Source organism: Meles meles, chromosome 5 (genome assembly GCF_922984935.1).
Source record: "Meles meles chromosome 5, mMelMel3.1 paternal haplotype, whole genome shotgun sequence".
Taxonomy (NCBI): domain Eukaryota; kingdom Metazoa; phylum Chordata; class Mammalia; order Carnivora; family Mustelidae; genus Meles; species Meles meles.
In genome coordinates, this window is record NC_060070.1 from 140,000,022 (window position 1) to 140,020,255 (window position 20,234).

Sequence of the window (20,234 nt, forward strand, 5' to 3'; positions counted from 1 at the left end):
CCTCCTCTCTCTCTGCCGCCTCTCTGCCTACTTGCGATCTCTCTCCTTCAAATAAATAAATAAAATCTTCAAAAAAAAAAAAAAGAAAAGAAAAGAAAACTACTTGCAATCATACAGACTCTTAATATATCTTCTAACCTAAGACGCCTTCCCAAGCCTGAGAAAACACAGTGCCATCCATGAATATAAAATCATACCTTCCCAAAAATGAATGGAAAAGGTTTTAGTTTTAAGACACAAAGGACTTGGGGTGCCTGGGTGGCTCAGTCAGTTCAGCAGCTAACTCTTGGTTTCAGCTCAGGTCATGATCTCAGGGTCGTGAGATCGAACCCCGAGTCCGGCTCTGCACTCAGTGGGGAGTCTGCTTGGGGCTCTCTTCCTTCTGGGCCTCCCCCAACTAGCACACACTTCCTCAGGCACACACACTCTCTCTCTCTCAGATAAATAAATCTTAAGGAAATGTAAATGACTTGTCTCAACTAGTAATAGATTAATATTAATTCTCTAACATTATATATAACATTTTAGAGATTATATGTAACATTCATCTATTAATCTATGTTACAGAACATATATATGATTTATATTATTTCCCATCTTTACCACCCGCTGCCAGGCCACATAGACACCACTGCTCCCATTTGACAAATGAAGAAACTGAGGCTCAGGGGCCAGGTACTGACCTGGGCCCCTAACCCGACCTCCTGAGGTCTGAAGTTCGTGCACTCCAGGCTGTCCCTGGCCTCGGTGCCATGCTATGACTTCTATTTCACTCCAGGAGGGAGCCCTCAGCCACACGAAGCCCACACAGTGGTGAACATCTGGCCCCAAGCAGGTGTCAGTAAAACCCCCCGAACCAGCAAATCAGTGTCTGAGCGGGTGCTAAGGTGGGAGTCCCAGCTGGCCATGTCCTGAGAGCGGAATCGTTAGCCCAGACACAAGGTATTCGTTTTTTATCAATGATACTTAAGGTGATGACACGGATACCCATTAATACGCCACAAGTGGACATGATTTTGGATCAGGGAATGAGCACAAAAATCACAGACGAGGAGGCCAGTGTGTGCTCTTGACTTCTGGGGAGATGTCCTCCCTGCCATCACAGCACCTGGGAATTCACGGTTTCAGACGCGCTGCGTAGAAGATTGGAGATCTACCGCCCAAACCTGACTCGCGTTTGGGTTTCTGGTCACACACTGAAACAGGATGGAGTTATGAGCAGCTACCGTAATGTCCGGGCGAGAGGGAGGGCGGGTCAGAGAAGAAACAGTCGGAAATAAAGATGGTGGGTCGCAAGGATGTCAGAGGGATTTGGGTGCGCCCACAGATCCGAAAAAGTCAGACGATGGTGGCACCCGGCCCCGAACAGGCCCGACTCTTAGAGCCCTGGGGGGCTCTAAGGCCCAGCCCTCCTTGACGGCTGCTGGCTTGGAGGCTTTCAGTCTGTCTGTCTGTCTGTCTCAATGGCACGAGCTATTACCCAGAGCCTTCTTTCACGGACATGAGCAACATCACAGTTCTGCATTTCACGCATTTTCTCTCCATGCACAGAAGCTAAACTCGTGATGGAGAGTGTTCTTTACTGAGCCCTTACTATGCGCCAGGCTGTGGACCAAGCACCCGGCACGTATCACCTCTTTGTATCTGCACGGGACCATCTCCGTTAGATGGTATCATGCCCACGTGACAGTAAAGGGAACCCAGGTGCTGCGCTAGTAAATTTCTCCACGGTCTGTCTTGACCCGTCGTTCTCAACATGGTTATCCGCTACCATGGAGGGAAAGGAAGGATCCTTTATAAAATACCAGGACCTGTGTTCCTCCCCCAGAGATTCTCATCATTCTGGCTCTAGGATGTAGCCTGGGCGTCCAGAGCCTGGATGATTCTAATGTTCCGTCAGGGCAGGACATCACCACACTGAGGCCAATCAATGGGGAAGGTAGGATTTGGACCCAGGTCTGACTGATTCCAGAGCCTGTGATAGAAACTGCTCATCTCTACGGCCCTCCGTGCTGAAATTAGGAACATGAGGTGCTGTCAATCACTAGTAATTATTACAGGAACACCTAGCTAGAATAGTTCTTCTGTCCCCGGGCTGCCCGGGTCTCCCTGCGGTTCCAGGTCTTTTGACCTAAGGGTTAATGTGAGTTCTCTGTGAACCGTGCCCAGGCGGACTATCATCAATCCATCTTCAGACGACTGCTCTCAGGTCCTGCCCCTGGGCAGCACCTCTCATTTCTAGAAAAGCGAGAGCTCAGCCGTCCTCCCATTCCAGGACTGGCTTGGTCTCCTGGCAGCAATTTTGCCAACAAATGTTTTCAGAAATCAAAACCAGATATGTTTCCTATTAAATCGGAGAACAGCTTTCAACGTAAACAGTACTCGGGTCGTGATCCAAACATCCGCAGCCCATTTTGAGAAGTGCAGAGCCCTTTAATACTTGAAAAGAAGTGCTTTTCTCACTACCTTTCCGGACTTCGGCTTGGCCACAAAGTCCCTGGGGCCTGCCTGTCCTGCTCTCCATCCCTCCTCCACTCTCTCCTCTTCCCTACTGTTCCTCCCCAAGGGGAGAGACGGAGCCACTACAATTATCTGGGTATTCAGACCCACAGGGATAAAAAGAATAGGGTTTGGCCTGTTGCACGGATTATTTCGTCCAGTAATCTAAGAGTAATCAGAGCACTGCAAAGAAATTCCACCACTCACATCTGCCCAGGCTGATATAATTTCTTGATATCATAAGCATTTAACATTAAGTTCGCCTCCCCCGGCCCTCCCTACTAGCGAGGACAGAGCTGTGCTGAGAAGCACCCTTGACACCAAAGAGTAAGAAGGAGGGCAAATGTGTTCAATGTAGGCTCGTCGTGCAGGGGCTAGAAAGGGTGCCTCTGTACCCCCGAGCCGACACTCCCCGTCCCTGCGTTCAAATGCCTTGACCTTGTTCCTGGAGAACCGGACAAGTCCACAGTGTCATGGAAACCACCAAACTTACCCACCACTTCTGTTTCTAACTAGCTGTGACCTCAGGCAAGCGTCCTAAAACCACTCGGGGCCCAAGTTTCTTTCTGAAAGGAGAAAATATTTGAAGGGAAGCTTCTCTTCAATTTCATACTCTGGACAAAGGATTTCTTAATCTTCTCAGCTCCACTGTTAAAACCAAGCTCCTCTAATTTGTAAGTGAGGCCCCATCAGTGTAACTAGATTCATAACAGAAATACCAGCCCTCCCATAACTTCACGTTTGTGGTCAGGAATGGGGTAACAGACCAGCTTGGGCCCCCGGCAGAGGGGATTGGCAAAGAAACAGAGCTTGGCCTCTGGCAGAAGAGGATGTGGAAGGAGGAGGAGGGAAGTCCTGAGCATTCAGGTAAAGGCGAGGGGGGGCAGGCTTTGAAGCCCGCACATGCTTCCCACTCCTGTCTCCAGGGCCAGGTTTCCTGACACTCGCTAAGCACCACTTCTCATATTCCTATGTGAATATTCAGGAACTAATCTGCATCTCAACGAGATCTAGACACTGCCCTGGCCATAATCTAGTTAATGACAGTAATCATGTTTGCACTTGCACTCAGCCCTTAATCTAAGGAAACCAAGGTCCAAACCCGCCTTTTCCCGTATGGGGATGGCCAGAGAATTCCGTTTAGGAAAACAAACTCTTGTTTAACATTTTCCAGGGCCAGAGGCAAACAGATCTTGCCCTTTGGCCATGCCTGGCTTCTCCCCTCTCCAGGCCACAGTTCTGACACGGAGAGAAGATTCCTGCCACCAACCAGAGGGAGTGAAAGCCAGCTGAGTCTCACATCACGATTCCTGCCGACAAGCTTGCTTTCCAAGGTACTATATTCTCCCTCACTCCTGCAGCATCTAGAGATGTACTCCGTAAGGGGACATCCTAATGACGTAGCTTAGAGCATGCACAGGCGTACTCAAATGCAAGGTTCATTTTTAAGAAGCCAGCATGTTGCTAACAAAAGGAGTTCCACCAGTAACGAGGCTAGAAACTAAAGGTTAACAAAGTCGCAGCTCCGGGGACTGTAACAGAAGAGCGGACAGGCTTTGAAACTGTCACACCATTAAATGCGATTTATTTCAAATCGCCTTGAAACCCCCCAGCACGAAGCTATTCACCTGTGACTTCCAAAATCCAATCCTAAGAACCAGCGCTCCCCGGCTGACCCCGGAGAATGACGCTAAAGCATCAAAATAGAGACCCATATTTGTTAGAACCACAGGGGGCCAAGAGCAAGGTGATTAGTTTGATCACAGGACAGCCCTGACCTCTCAGGGGGAGGCTCCAGCCAAAGGGAGATCCGCCCTTCTGGAAAAGCCACTCAGCCAGCAAAGAGCCTGCGTGTGCAGTCCCAGGAGGGGAAGGCTGAGCCCAGAGAGTTTGGGGGCCTGCCAGCTCCAAACAGGCCTGCTGCAGCCACCTGCTAATCCCAGAGTGACATTCTCAAGCAGTATCGGCAGACACGTCCCCGAGATGGGCGGTGAATCACACGTCCGGGCCGCATCTCCTCTCCCAAACACACATGGGCAGATGGCAGCCAGTTACCGCGTGGGGGCGGGGGCTGCAAGGAGATGGGCATCCTAAGAAAGGAGGTGAAGGCCACCACGGTCCCACGAGTCCATCCTACTGACAGCGAAGACAGCTTTTGTGAAGCTGGAAGCATGCCTGTGGGTCCCCCTCCTTCCACCAGCCTGCAGCCATGTGTCCCTTGGCCTCACCAGACCCTTCTCGGCCCACCTGGACCTACAGCTGAAGTGGTCTCCTGAATTCTAGACCCATCCGTTACAGGTGTCAAAGGTTATTGGCAAAAAGTTCCTAATCTGAAAGGGAATGTTTAAGAGATTTTGGGGGGAACCTAGGTGCCCTCCTAGATGTTAAACAGATCACTATTTGACCATCATCACAAAAGAGCAAAGATTTAAGCTGGAAGGTGGACCCCAGACTCGGGGACTCAAACAGCAGAAAAGTGTGGGTCACAACCCTGGGAGCTGGAAGATGGAGATATGGACAGGGCCAGGTTCCTCTGAGGCGTGAGGGAGAATCTGTTTCTGGCGGTCTACGGGCAAACCTTGGCTTTTTCCGTCACCCCAATCTCTGCCTTTATCTTCACATGGAGCTCTCCTTGGGCAGGTGTCTGTCTCAAATTTTCCCTTTTCATAAGGACACCAGTCATATTGGATTAAGGCCCACCCAATGACCACATTTTAGCCTGAAGGCCCTATTTCCAAATAAGGTCACATTTTGAATATTAAGGGTTAGGACTCTAACATAACTTTTCTTTTCTCTCTCTCTTTTTTTTTTTGCAGGAGGAGAGGGGGAAGGGGGCACAATTCAACCCACCCTGGAAGGAATCTTAGAGATCCAGGAATTTTCAAGCTATGTTTTACGAAATACCAGCTTTTAAAAATGCTCCCTAAAAAAAGAATCTTTCCACAGGTATACACTTATCCCCCAAATCACTGAGTTACATACATGAAATATAGATAGCTTCTTACATGTCAATCACACCTCAATAAAGTGTTTTTTAAAAGATTTTATTTATTTATTTGACAGACAGAGATCACAAGTAGGCGGAGAGGCAGGCAGAGAGGAGGAAGCAGGCTTCCCGCTGAGCAGAGAGCTGGATGCTGGGCTCCATCCCAGGACCCTGAGATCATGACCTGAGCCGAAGGCAGAGGCTTTAACCCACTGAGCCACCCAGGTGCTCCATCAATAAAGTGTTTTTAAAAAAGAAAAGATTTTAAAAAGTAATAGATTAGGAAAAGAGACAGAGACTCCTCTGGTCCAATATGTTTGAGAAAGGCTCCAACCATATCCCAGGAATCCATTATTACAACACACGTTGTATGTTGTATGTATGAAACACCTGTCCTCTACAACAGTCTCTGAGCTTGTAGAAACTCCAAAACTCAGTTAAGACCTGGTTACTTCTGGGGAACTGGGTTTTTCAAGGGGGATGGCAGTGAGGGTGTACAGAGCAGGAAATGTCAGTGTACTGTGGTAAGTGGTAAGACAGAGGCAGGCACAGGTCACTGTGGGGGCCCAGAGGAGAGAACTTACCCGAGCCTTGGAGAAGGGGAAGGCGTAAGAGAAGGCTTCCTGAGGGGAGAGGCTCACTGGGTTATAAAGAACGCGCAGGGGTCTGCCCGTCAAAGTCATCGGGTCAAAGGCATTCTGGTCAAGAAAGTGAAGGGAACGGAGGTACAACGCAGCACGCATCTGAGGGGACATCACGAGCTAAATGCTCCTAGAGAACAGAGGGCCAGACAAGCAGGGGGAAAGGTAAAGATGGAACGGAGCAGGCCAGGGAGGGCTTGAGGTTATCCCAGGAGTGAGAAGAGCCAGTGGAACCACGTGTGCGTGGGGGTCAAAGAATGAGAACCACCTCTGAACAGACACGGAGGAGACAGGAGAGAACAGAGGTAGTGAGGCCCCCGGGGAGGCTGTTTGCTGCACTGACCCAGGTAAAAGATTACAATGAACCTAGAGTTGGCAAATCATAACCGAAGTCCGGAGGAGACACGCCATTGGTGAACGCGAAATCTGGGGGGGCGACCGTGAAAGTGAACCAAAAGTCATCTTAAAGAGTCTCTCCCGCGGATGGCTTAGTTGCAACCCCCCAAATAAATGGATGGAGGAGAAATTGGGTATGGCTTAACAGCTGGATGGGGAAGGGAGATTGTAGGAAGATGCTGCCTTGACGGTTAATTCATTGACATTGATATCGGCCTCAGGATGATGTCGGAGAACATCCCCCTTCTTAGGAAACACACGTGGAAGTATTTAGGAGTTAGGGGCCATGATGTGTGCAATGCACACTCACACGGTTAGAATGAGATTAGAGGATGTGTGTGTGTGCGCGCGCGTGCACACATGTGCATGTGCAGAGAGACAGCCCCTGCGCAACAAGGATGGGATATTAACCACAGGTGGATCTGCATAAAGGGTAGATGCGTGTTCTTTGCACCTGTTAAGCCATACCCAATTTTTTTTTTAAGATTTTATTTATTTATTTGACAGAGAGAGATCACAAGTAGGCCAAGAGAGTGAGAGGGAAGCAGGCTCCCTGCTGAGCAGAGAGCCGGAAGCGGGACTCGATCCCAGGACTCTGAGATCATGACCTGAGCCGAAGGCAGAGGCTTAACCCACTGAGCCACCCAGGCGCCCCCCAAGCCATACCCAATTTTGAAAAGAAAAACGTAAGTTTCCAAATGCCATAGCAACACTCGGACTTCCTCCCAAATGCCGAGAGGGGCAGCACATCTGCCCGCTCCGTGCATGTCACTGGCGGCGGCTCAATGCCTTGTCTCCACTCGCCCAAGGATACAGAAACTGTGCTTCAGCCGTGTTCAGGTAGAGTCCGCGTCTCAAGCCACGAAATCGCCATGAAACATGCAAACGCTCAGAACAGCCTCCGAGGGTCACCACGCTCCTGGCAACTTGGTGGAGCTCCAGCAGCCCTTCCTAAGATGCTCTCTTCTTAACGTTCTCGCTCCAGAGACAGAGCCCAAGCCTCTCTAAAGCAGGGGCTAATTTTCAATGCCTGAGCACGAAGAGTGATCTTCTGCCCTTGGAGAGCAGGAACTCAACTGATGCAGGCTGGTTGTGAGCAGAAAAGACAGCTGCACAGAGCTTCAAATCCTGGGATTTGGGTTCTCGTGGTCCATCAAAGATCTGACAGCCAAACGCAAGAGCTCAGACTCTCCACTACTTAGAGACACATGGTTCTTGCTACTAAGCATGCAGGACTCTACCTCCCCAGGACAGAACTTGTTTCCAAACACAAGGCTTTCCTAAAGCATCCGGGAAAACGTACGTGGTTTCTTATGAAAGTTCATGGAAAGGGGCGCCTGGGTGTCTCAGTGGGTTAAGGCCTCTGCCTTCGGCTCAGGTCATGATCTCAGGGTCCTGGGATCAAGCCCCGCATCAGGCTCTCTGCTCGCGGGGAGCCTGTTTCCAGCCCCCCCCCCTCGCCTGCCTCTCTGCCTACTTGTGATCTCTATCAAATAAACAAATAAAATATTAAAAAAAAAAAAGAAAGAAAGTTCATGGAAATAGATTAAAAATGTTAAGGTTAGGACCTTCCTTGCATTTATTCCCAAATGACTTTCTTCCATCAGTCATTTTTTGCCCCCTAACTTGCATAGGGCTACCTGGCTTTCCTACTTGACTCTGGGGATCTATAACCTCCTCTGATGAAGAATCCTGAAGCCTGTCTCCGGAGTTGCCCAGAGGAGAAGCCACGCTGGCCAAACCGTTTCAGAAAATTCCCTCCATTTTCTGGAACGTCAGGCTGAGCCCAGAGTTCCTTGCTGATTTTTTACACAAGGGATCTGGTCTCTCCGCGGAGGGTGCCACATGTGGATCCTACATGGGGCTGGTGAGAACCTTAGCGCTCGGGAGGCAGTCCTCCCTAAACCGAAGTTTCTCTTTGAAGAGGCAGCAGAATCCTGAACGTCTCTGCCATGAATCAGCAGCGGGAGACCACACAGGGCTGTGGAGTTTATCTTTACTTGCTCTGGGGCACTTCAAAGTCCATGAGTGCCCAGAGTTCCCAAGCCCACGCCCAGGCATGGGAGGAGGACTCCCAGGACTCGGGGTATAGTTAGCCATATCCAAGGCTACAATCGATCATAGCCAAAGAACAGGAAGCCAGAGGAGCAAAGGGAAAAGGCTCCCAGGGCAAAGTCTTGGGGAACCAGGCACAAGTTGTCAAGACTCCTTTCCTGGTGGAGTCGCACGGGATATGCTGAATTCCTCCAGCGGCCACCAGTGAGCAGGTGTGAAATGCCGTCCGCCAGGGAAACCCAGGAGAGACTTAGTGCTTAGGGTCCATACCAGAGGGCTGGTCAGCCACTTTCTGCCTGGAATTTCTAGCCAAATTCCAGGCTTCCAGAAGGAAAGCAAGTGTTTGCTATCAACCATACTGTTTGGACTAACAGTTCGGGCACAGGGAACCATGCTTATCACTTAGGGAAAGTTTTATATCAGTGTAGGGAACTATTTACAGTCAAGCTCCCAGACGTCAGCCAAGGGTCAACCTCCCGAGCCAGCCTTTCTCAGGCTAACAGTCTTGGGCCTGCGCAACAAGTAAACCAAGACTCGGGCCAAAGTATGTGAATCCCAGACCGTAGCTGCCTTGCCTGGGATGCTGCTCGGTAAGGTGACCTGCCACGCCTTGGTGTTAAGAGAGGCTCCCACTTGTGGCTGGCCCCGTTTGATAGAGAGGCCATCCTTTTCATCAGCTGTGATGCTCACTCTTTGCACGCACTTGACAACCCCTGCTAGAGACCCTAACGGACATCACAGAAATTTCTCAGAACCAAAAGACCCCTGAAAGAACATCTGGTCCCTTCCCTCCAGGATACAGAGGAGGAAAGAGACCCAGAGGGAGGTTAAGTGATTTCTCTGGAATAAATCTGGACTTGAAAGCTCCTTTTCTTCTGCCAGATTCTCCTGGTCCCTGACACCAACCTGGCCCTAATCCATGGCCCTCAGCCATGACCTCCCGACCTGAGAAGAGGGAAGAGACAAGAAACATGGAGGCCTGAGCCTAGGGAGCAGGCTGGCTCTGCGACTGGACCAGGAGGAGGTCAGGGAAAAGCGGCCAGCAGCTCGGTTATGGAGACGTCATGGAGTATGCAGGGTGAAGTCCAGTGCATCTTTATAAATACTGGGTTACCAAGAAAGCCCTCCAAGTAGCTGTTAAAAAAGTACTGGGATTGTGACTCCAGGGGCCCACCAATGTGAAGCCAGGAGCTTGGGGGGTAGGGGCAGCCGAAGGCCAATCAGCTGGCCACGGCCCCAAGCAAATGGGTTGCACCATCACCCCAGGACAGCCGGAAAGCCCGTCTGCAAAGGGAACGAAAAGCAACAGACCCAAGCAGTAAGAACCAAGGTCGAGGTAATGTTCACTCCAAAGAGGTACCAGATACTAGGCTGAGGACAGAAAGATCAGGGATGCTGATCCAGTCCACCACTGGAGGGAGGGCTCCTGCACCCTGTGTTCTCTGGAACCAGACCTCCAGTCCGCCCCAATTCTTCATTCTCACATGCAGAAGGGAGGCAGACACAGCATGTGGATTAGGTTGAAGAGATTCTAGATGAGTCTAGCTACTCTCCTCAGTTGAGGAGTTACAGAGTCAGGTTTGGGCAGTTGTGGCTGTTTTCTAACATGGGGACTGGGGAACGAAAGGTCAAGGTCAGTGGTCCAACAAAGAAGCCCAGATTTCCTGCACCCCTACTCCTAACCCCTCCTGAGGCTGAGCCCCAGCTCTGTCTGCAGCTCCGGGAGATACCTGGACCCAAATCATCCCTCACCCACCCAGCCCAGGCCTCTCTCTGTCTACTCCTGGGGCTAGTTTCTAGGACCTCCGAGCAAAATGGACCCAAAACATACCAGTGGGACTGGCTGCCCCAAGCTTGCAGAGTTAGCTGGTCCGCCCTTTAGGACAAAGAAAGCCTGTGGGAATGTTCCCAATTAAAGGACCCTAAAGAGACAAGGGCTGAGGATGGCAGGGGCCAAGAGGGAAGAGGACAGGTAAGAGGTCTACCTGTACTCAGCACTTTTCCAGCGCTGACCCTCCAGCTCAGAATCACGCAGTGACTCAGCTTGGGGCCCTGGACCAAGAAAGCTGATTCTGAAAACCAATGCAAATCCCTTCGAAGCTTTTTTTTTTTTTTTTTAAGATTTTATTTATTTATTTGACAGACAGAAATCACAAGTAGGCAGAGAGGCAGGCAGAAAGAGGGGGGAGGCAGGCTCCCTGCTGAGCAGAGAGCCCGATGCAGGGCTCGATCCCAGGACCCTGAGATCATGACCTGAGCTGAAGGCAGAGGCTCTAACCCACTGAGCCACCCAGGCGCCCTCTCTTCAAAACTTTGAGACAGCTCAGCTCCTCTGGACCTCAGTACTCCTTGTCGGTAAAACATCTAATTGCACAGGCCCACCACCCCTTTTCCAAACTCTCTGGGGCCAGATGCAAGTCAGGACTCCCAGGTTTCAGAAAGATAATACGGTGCATTTGCTAGATGCTACACATCACCCCCAGCATTTTTCTCTGCTGAGAAATGGGTTGAGCATTCACATGATGTGCGGGAGAAAAATCAAACCGCAAATTGTCTCCCATCAGCCCAGCTTAGCTTCTGTGATCAAATGAGCTTACACAAGACCCAAGCTTGTGTGAAGAAAAATCTTGTGGGAGAAAAATCAAACCGCAAATTGTCTCCCATCAGCCCAGCTTAGCTTCTGTGATCAAATGAGCTTACACAAGACCCAAGCAAAAAAATTCAATTTTCAGACTTGGGTTTGTGTGTTTGGGTTTTTTGGTATTATTTGTGTTCTGTTTTGCTTTTGGTTTTGGTGCATTCACAGTTGAGGTTTAGGGACCATGGTCCTGTGTCTACGTTGCCGGATTATTCTGAGGATGACACAGGTTAACCCAGGGGCAGCACTTTGCACAATGCCGGCTACCACTTATGATTACATCGCTGTACATCTGTGTCTCTCACTATGGCTGCAAGCTCCTTCAAAACCTGGAGATATTATCTTAGTTGTTTTTAAATTCACTTTAGCACCTAGGGAAGTGTCCCGCACACGGAGAGGCTTGAATAAATGTTTGCTAGATGCATACATCAAGTTTCAAAGGTAAATTTTTCTCACCACTCCAAACACAATGGATCCTTGCAGATTCCCTGCAGGGGACAATTACGGAATCATTTGAAGACATACCCATGTAGAAATCCAGGGGACAACACCCTGACTCCTTTCAATGCATCATTGTGAAGGATCCTTAACATAGTATGTCCTCAGATCTAAAAACACAAGTCAAATGGTGGAGCAGTGAGCAGCTTACGTTTACTGAGAGCTACGAGATGCCAAGTGTTTAAAGAACTTTATATGCATTAACTCTTTCGATCCCCCCAACATATTTTTTTTAATTTGCCCATTTTACTGATATGGGATCGAGGCAAGTAATTTCCCTAAAAGATACACAGCTAGTAAGTGGCAGCTTCCAACCAGGCCATCGAACCCCACAACCTGTGCTCCCAGGGACCCCCACATAAGGTGAATACAAAAACCCTTTTACCCAAATCTTCTGTGTTGAGTTGCGTTTCCCCCTCACCACCAGCCCTCCGCAAAAGATGAAGTCCTGGCCCCCAGTACTGGTGAATGTGACTTTATTTAGCAATGACATCTGCAGAGGATCAAGTTAAAATGGGGGAACTGGTGTCCTTATGAAGGGGAGACACTGAGACATGAGAGGACACACACACACGTGAAGGCAGAGGCAGAGGGATGCTTCTACAAGCCAAGGAATGACAAAGCCCCCAGCAGCTCCGGGAGAGGCCTGGAAGGGACTGTCCCAACCCCTGGATTTCAGCCTTCTGGACTCCAGAACTCTAAGGAATTAATTTCTGTTGTTGAAGCCAGGCCACTGGAGGAATTTTGTGAAAGCAAGCCTCCGGCCAATACAAGAAATCTGCTGGAACCAGCAAAGCCAAGGTGTCCTGGCGGATGGTCTTGCAAAGGAATAGACAGAGCGCAGCAGTAACACATGCTTCCCGGAGCCACAGGCAAGTGACCCAGGGCCCCACAGAGCGTCCTGTTCACTGGCGCATTGCCAAACGCTGCTTCCTGGCCTTTCGGTGACTACGGCTTTTAAAGTCAATCAAACAGAAACCAAGAGAAGACACATTTCCATGCTGCCCACGAGCTCCTGAGAATGAGCAACGGCGCAAGTCCCTAGAGCACGTGCGCTCTCACACACATCACCCAGAAAGCAGAAACCTCCCTCCTCTCCGCTGCCTGCGTGCACTGCCGGCATTTTCTGCCTCCCACGGACCAGGGGCTGCTCATGACTCAGAAACAAGTGCTGATGGCCGGGGACCGAAGCCAGCGCTTCCTACCCCTCTGAGGGCTGCACGCGGGAGACAGGAGCGGCCCCATGTAGGATGCCAGAGTAGGAGTCGGGGAGGTGCGGGTGTGTGGCGGGGGTTGAGGGGGCGGACTTCAGACCCCAGGACCTTGGCTTCACCCTTTGGCTGTCACTCACAGCGGACCTCTGGCCGCCCCAACATGAAAAACCTCAAAGAGATTATAAATGCCTCAAGAGGAGATTTTATACCATCTGATGATGTGGCTCCCGCTGGAGTTTAGGGTTTAGTCATCTGAAGCCATCTGATCTAAATCTCTCTGCTCGTGTGCCTGTCACATGGGGGCTCTGTGCACACTCCCCACCACCCCCAGGCCCCTGTCCCCGTGGCACCTAAGCAGAAAGCACGCGCTGGGCAGCCAGCAGGTACACCCCGAGAGGTGCGCGCTGGGTCAGGTTTCTGACCCGATCGGGACTGAGTTTTACACTCAGGGTTACTGCTTTCAGAAGTCCCTATCACTCAATCACCTTGGTAATTCCAGACGCCCAGCAGGGGTTTTGTTTCCTGAGAAGGAAGCCAAGCCCTGGCCCGCTGTGGAGAATGGTGCCAGTCAGGGAGGGAACGGCCCCCTTGTCTCAGGTCTGCATTTGGTGGTAGAAATACCGGAGGGGTGGGCAGGTGTCACCTTAAAGAGGAAATCCTCCCTTTGTCTCCCCAGAAGATGGCAGACTGACCGGGAGAGGTCCAGAACTGCAGGCAAAGGGGGTCACTAAGCGAGCTCTAGAGGGTCGAGAGGAACCGAGGCTTCTCGTAGATTGGTTTAGCTTTTAAGAACCGAGCACTGCGTTCTGAGGTACGGCTTCCTGGAGCTTCACAGACTAGGGCACCCGCGCCCTCCCCCTCCACACCAGGCACCCGGTGGCCTCCTGGGAGTAAAAATTCCCCTATTCGCACAATCACAGGAACATTACCAAGGAGAAAGAATTCCCCTGAATTTCTGAAATAAGAACAAGGGACCTTGGGGCACCTGGGTGGCTCAGTGGGTTAAAGCCTCTGCCTTAGGCTCAGGTCATGATCCCAGGGTCCTGGGATCAAGCCCCACATCAGGCTCTTTCCTCAGCAGGGAGCCTGCTTCCCCCCTCTCTCTGCCTGCCTCTCTGCCTACTTGTGATCTCTCTCTCTCTCTGTGTCAAATAAATAAATTAAAAAATCTTAAAAAAAAAAAAAAAAAAAAGGAACAAGGGACCTCAAACATCCAGCCCGCATGGTCCCTGCAGCAGGAGCTGAGCTAGGCCCCTCCCCCACTCTGGGGAACCTGGGCAGAGGGGTCTGGGGAGTGCCAGGCAGAGGAGCCTTTCCACTCCTCTCTGCTCCCATGACTCATAGGTGACTTGGTGGCCCACGTGGGAAAAATCAAAGACAGGGCTTTCTATCATAAATTTGAGGCAAAGAGGCAGAGACCCACGTGCCCACATGGAAATTGGGAAGGACCACATGAGGGGAGCTTCCCCTTCCCAGACACGCTCCCTCCTGCCTCCCAACGCAGACTTGCCAGACGCAAACGGGCACCTGCCAGGGATTGCAGGCGTGACCTGGACTCGCTGTGATTTTCCAGAGCCTAAAATGGAGGAATGCTCTCTAGAGAGTTCGACAACCTGTAGAGCCCTACTCTGAGGACAGCAGGTGCTCAGTGTGGGCATGATGACACACAAGTCAGCCTCCAGCCGAGAGCCCAACAAGAAACGTGTTTCTTGTCCGTCCCCAACTCGGGGTCCTCAGAAACACTCTGAAGGACCAGTACAGAGAACAAATCCTACACCCGGGGAATGACAGGGCTGGGGCTGGATGACAACGTACTTGAAGCTTCTATGCCAGGTTCCTGATCATTAACTATTGGAGGGGAGCCCACCAAGTGTCAGCTACCATCTGTTCCATATTCCTACATCCGGATGTGAGTCAGAGTCAGCAAGACTCCCGTCGTAGAGTTTGAAGCTGGACTCTAACTTACGTTCTTTGGAAGGAGCTGCCAGCCTCCTCTTGCAAGAAAAATGAACGTGGAGCTTTCGCTGGCTCTGTTCTCAGTGCTCTTAAATCATTCACTCGGGCTGCTTTGATGACAGCCTTTGACTGAAACCAAAAAGTGTTTTCCACCCAGGCAACGGCAGAGGCTCCAGATCCAATTCCTGGAGCTCAGACTGGGGTTAGTGGTTCAAAGGGATTTCCCCTTTCCCCCAGCCTATCCCATCCCACAAGCCTAGAGATCTTGGCTCACCCCAAAGAAATTAAGGATAATTAAAATACAAGTCTAATTGATTGTTTCCTAGTCTCTTGGCCCTGTTCTCCTCAACCAGACTTTTTAAACCACCTTTGTGGGGTACCTGGGTGGCTCAGTCAGTTAGACGTCTGCCATCAGCCTGGATCATGATCCCGGGGTCCTGGGATCGAGTCTAATGTCAGGCTCCCTGCTAGGTGGGAAGCCTGCTTCCCCCTCTCCCTCTGTCTGCTGTTCCCCCTACTTTCTAGAACAGTCACTTTGGGAGCTTCTAGCCACTCTGGAAAAAGTCCAGCTACCCCTAAAATCTCATGGGGAGAGGTGGTGGGGAGCCGAGGAGCCAACCGAGGAGTCCCCCGCTGGTGGACCTTGTCTTCTCTGCTCAGGTACTGACTGCTGTGGGAGGGACCTTCGAGAAGACCCCAGGCCCATCCACCATCAGACTGCGTCAGCATGAAGGACCCTGAGTGAGAACCATCTACGTGAGCCCCACTGACCTCTAAGTTGGTGAGCAAAAGAAATGATTATCACCCTCCTTCAGCCTCACCCCTCCCCTCTTCTTGCACCTCCAATTCCCGCCATCTGTGGTGTCCCCGGTCCCACTGCCTGTGTTTATTCCAGTGCTATCCCGTCAGGACCATGGCGAGTCCCTCCCACTCAGCCACCCCACCCCCAGTCTCTCCTGCCCTGTCACGGATGGGTCTTCCAAACCTGGGGCTCACGGGGTCCCTTCTCCACCACCTGGGAGGCCCTCTGCTCCACGGGTCAGCGCCGTTCTGTGTCCCAGCTTTGTCGCCGACCGTCGCCCCGCACGCCAGCCTGACTCAGGTCCCCCCCAGACCCCCTCCCTGGACACACCATGCCCATCAGCTCATGCTGCCCCCTCCCCGCCACCAAAGCTTTGCTCCAACATCAGGGCTTCTCTAAGGATCCCCTCTGGGCCCCGACACCCTGGATCCTCCCCTCCCAGGCAAGTCCAGCTTCTCACTCGGTACCACAGCCTGTCCCCAAGGGACCGGCGTCTCACTGAGGACAGGACCCCCACCTGCTCTCCTTCTAAAAGACTCGAAATAAATGGCCGCTGCACCATAGCCGAGGCCAACTTTGGGAATCCCCTAGAGGCTGCAGGCCCCTGGCATCCGAAGGAGAGTTTTCCAAGGAGAGAAGAAGCGATCACCCCTCAGGCCAGCACCAGAATCTGCCTTAGGTTTCGTTCTCTGCCTTCCGAGGGGAGGGGCCCCAAGGATGCCCGTGTCTGTGGGTGACGAGGACGTCAGTGGCAATGAGTCACACGTACCCCGGGGCACCGCATGTCACTTTGAGCTCATCAGGCTTGAAGTTGAGAGGCAACCTGAAGTAGTGTGAGAGGCCACATGGCAGGTTTAAATTATGACTCTGACCGTTTTCCTTTTGTTCTGGGTTTTGGTGGGTTTTTTTTTTTTTTTTTTTAAGTCATCTCTACACCCAGTGTGGGGCTTGAACTCACAACCCTGAGATCAAGAGTCACACGCTCCACCGACTGAGCCAGCCAGATGCTCCAATTTTGTTCTGTTTTTGTAGAACGTCTGCATTTGATTTCCCAACATTACAATGGCTCAGCAAGGTAGGCAAGTTACGTCAGATGCCCCCCACACATAGGCAACCTCTTTTGTTAAAAGTACAAATTTCTGTTGTATGTCAGACATCTCACATAATTCTTACCACCACACTCTGAGGAACTGAATTATTTTCACTTACAGATAGAAAAACAGAGAGGTTGAGTAACTTGCCCAGTGGTACACAGCTAGGAACGGCAGAGTCAGACCCCAAGCCAACCATTAGGGCTATTAAATGGCTGTGCCGCCTCTCAGCTGACAAGCTGAAGGTGGCCTGCTGTGTCCCGGGGGTGTGTTGGTGACTCATCATGCCATCCCTGGCACGTGCAGATGGCATAGGGGGGCACACGGTGGCATTGCTCCAAGGGGTGGGAAGGCTAATCCTCTGCCCTCTGGCTTTCTTGGTGGAGGCTGAGCCTGGCTTCTGTGTTGTGGGGGCAGACTGGACTCTGGGGCAAGGTGGAGGGATGGAGAAGGAGCCTTCTTTCTCTCGGAAGTCAGAGGGAAGGAATTCAGGGTGCAGGAGAGAGCGCCCCAGGCGTCCTGATGAAGGGGAAAGTAACAGCACGCCACTCACAGATGCGGCTGAAGGAGAAATGGGCAATGTGGGGGGCAGAGGGCGGAAGGTCTGAGCTGACAGGAGTGGAAAGACAATGGGGGCAGGCGGGGGGGAGCTGCTCTGGCTCTTAGCCAACCCATCTACACTGGAGGGATCACAGCAGTGGGAGCTGACTCAGGAGACCCAGGGCAGTTCAGAGGGCACAGTGGCGAAGGTCTGCGCAGGGCTGGGCCTGGCGGGGGTCGGGGGGGGCTGGTCAGGCGGGGCAGATGTCTCCCATCTCCTCTGAACCGGGGCATCCTTCCCCTTCCCCTGTGGCACACACAGACAAAACAAGAAAGAAACAAGACACAAAACAAACTGAGGGTTGCCAGGAGGAGGGGGTTATGGAGAGAGCGGTGGGGTGATGGACATTGGGGAGGGTATGTGCTATGGTGAGTGCTGTGAAGTGTATAAACTTGGTGATTCACAGACCTGTACCCCTGGGGCTAATAATACATTATATGTTTATTAAAAAAATTTAAAAATTAAAAAAAAAAAAAAAAGAAAGAAACAAGAAAATGCTCCCAGCAGCCTGGGGCCCCCTAATTCCAGTGGGGGGAGAAAGGGGGCTTGATAATATGTTCCCAGCTTCTGAAAATCCTAAATTAGAATTTTCCATCCCTCTTTTAACCCTTTCCATCAGAGTCAAAATGAATTGGCAGAACATCCCCAGTCACTCCTGCCCTCCTCACAAACCCATGGGCTGTGAGCTTCGCACCCAGCTCACCCCCAGTCCCGTTAGGAGCAAGGGCCTGGGAGAAAAGTAAAATGGGCTGTGGCATGCCCTGCCAAACCCATCCTCAGTCAAGGCTGACGCTTATTACTGGAATTTTTGGAGAGTCAGAGAGAGAGAGGAAGGAATCACCTCTTCTCCCAACCTTCGCCGGGTCCCACAATTTTCCCAGCTGGGCCTTGAGGTCCGCGAAATCACGGGTCTTTGGAAATTCCACCTCCTAGAATTTAAACAAATTCTGTCCTCCTCGAACAAAATCACTAGCTCTGTGATCCACATACAACAAAAATAACCCACAAGCCCACCCGTGATGGTGAACCCTCTGCACCCCAATTCCCACTGCCCTCTTCCTCCGGGCCGGTGCGGCTGTCTGGACAGAGGGGGGCAAAGCGCCTCGTGTTCAGGTCACAGAGACCATCCGAGGAGCTCAGCAGGTCTGTGAAGATGGGCCGGCAAGATTTCATTAAGCAGAAAGCATCTCCCTTTTCAAACCGTCAAGTCACACGAGTGAGCAGTTAAGCAACTGTAAGGCAAGAAGGTAAGGGTTTCTTAAGGAGCGTTTAAAAATGCAGAGCACCATTATCTGTCACCCAGCCCAGGGGACTCAATTAACTGCAGGCCCCAGGTCAGCCGTCAGCCTGGCTTTCCAGAAAGGTGGAGTGGTGGTGGCAATCCCAGAGTCCAGCCTCCTCCCGGGGAAGAGATGTGGCATCAGAGGTCTGGGGGTGTGGGGCAGGGGTGTGGGGAGGGAGGGGGCTCACTGCCATCCAGTTAGAGGTAGAGGCACGGCGGTACCTCAGGTCTGTCCTGCCTACCAAGGGAGCCACCAGCCAGACATAGCTATTTACATGTCACTTCATTAAATCGGAATAAAATATAAAATCCACTTCCTCATTTGCCTGGCCACATCTCACGTGTTCAAGAGACACACACAGGGGCAGTGCTGGACGGTGCAGAACGGCACATTCCCATCCCCGCAGGAAATTCTATGGGACAGTGAGGTTTCAGGTCCCAAGGCTCTTCGAGCTCTTTCCACCCCACCAGAGCCTGGGTCTCACTTTCCCTGCAGGTATCCACCCACCAAGCACCGTGAAATCGGTTCCGTGGGACAGAGCCAGCTTTCCTTCTTTGAGATAAAATAGAAGACAGTTGAAAATCTCATAGTGCGTCATTTGCCAATGAAATATAGGCCCACGCCAGGTCAGAAAACCTTTTTGGTTTTATGCAATTTTGTTGGCACATATGCACGCATTATCTACATCTATGCATTTAGTTATATATCCGCTGGGCCATAATGTAAAATGCGTTCCCTCCTGCGGGTCCAAGTCAGAGAAAGTCAGACCCTCTCATTATAGTGTGATCCTGGTCTACAGATATTTGAATGCTTTTGCCCCCATGCATCTTCCCCTTTCCCAGATGACTCAAATCACAAGGCAGTGAGGCAGGGTGTCTATTCCATAGCATCACACACGGGTTTTCCTCCAGACCCAATTTTTCCTGTTAATTTTATGTGTCAATTTTATGTGTCAATTTGGCTAGGCCGTGCTACCCAGCTATTTGGTCAAACATTATTCTGGATATTTCTGTGAAAGTATTTTTTTTTTCTTTTTAGGTGAGATTAACGCTTAAATCAGCAGACTCTGAGTAAAGCAGATTATGCTCCAGGATATAGGTGAGCCTTGTCTAATCAGTTGAAGGTCTCAATAGAAAAAGACTAATAATCTCCCCTAAAGAGGGAATTCAGCCCCAGACTGGCCTTTGAACTTGAACTCAGCGTCAGCTCTTCCCCAGATCTCCAGCCTGCTGTCCTGCCCTGCAGACTTCAGACCTGTCAGCATCCACCACTGCATAAAACAATTTCTTAAAATAAATGTCTCTATACATACACACTCCTCCCTGGTTCTGTTTCTCTAAGAAACAGAAATTTCCCTAACACACACTCCCATTCCCTCCAAAGAAAGCCTGGTCGTTGTTCCAGGCTCTCTCAAATACTGCCTCCTCCGTGTAACACCCCTGATTTCCTCTGTTAGAATAATTGTTGCTTCTGCTGTGCTCATCTCAGGAGTATACTGCTCGCACTACATTTTTGCAGATTATTGTGCCTTGGACTGTGGTTGATGTTCAGATTCTGAACCTTGTTATGCAAAG

The 20,234-nt window shown here is 51.1% G+C and overlaps 1 protein-coding gene and 1 long non-coding RNA gene across 2 annotated transcripts in view; one reads left to right on the forward strand and one right to left on the reverse strand.

Moving 5' to 3' along the window:
* GFOD1 (glucose-fructose oxidoreductase domain containing 1) overlaps window positions 1-20,234 on the reverse strand; it is a 105,115-nt gene that overhangs the window by 61,651 nt on the left and 23,230 nt on the right. The gene's annotated exons all lie outside the window — the stretch shown is intronic.
* On the forward strand, window positions 3,758-19,973 carry LOC123941703. The gene is made up of 4 exons (XR_006818334.1): window positions 3,758-3,833; window positions 9,460-9,722; window positions 15,544-15,664; window positions 19,699-19,973. It is a non-coding gene; the product is annotated as an uncharacterized LOC123941703 (long non-coding RNA).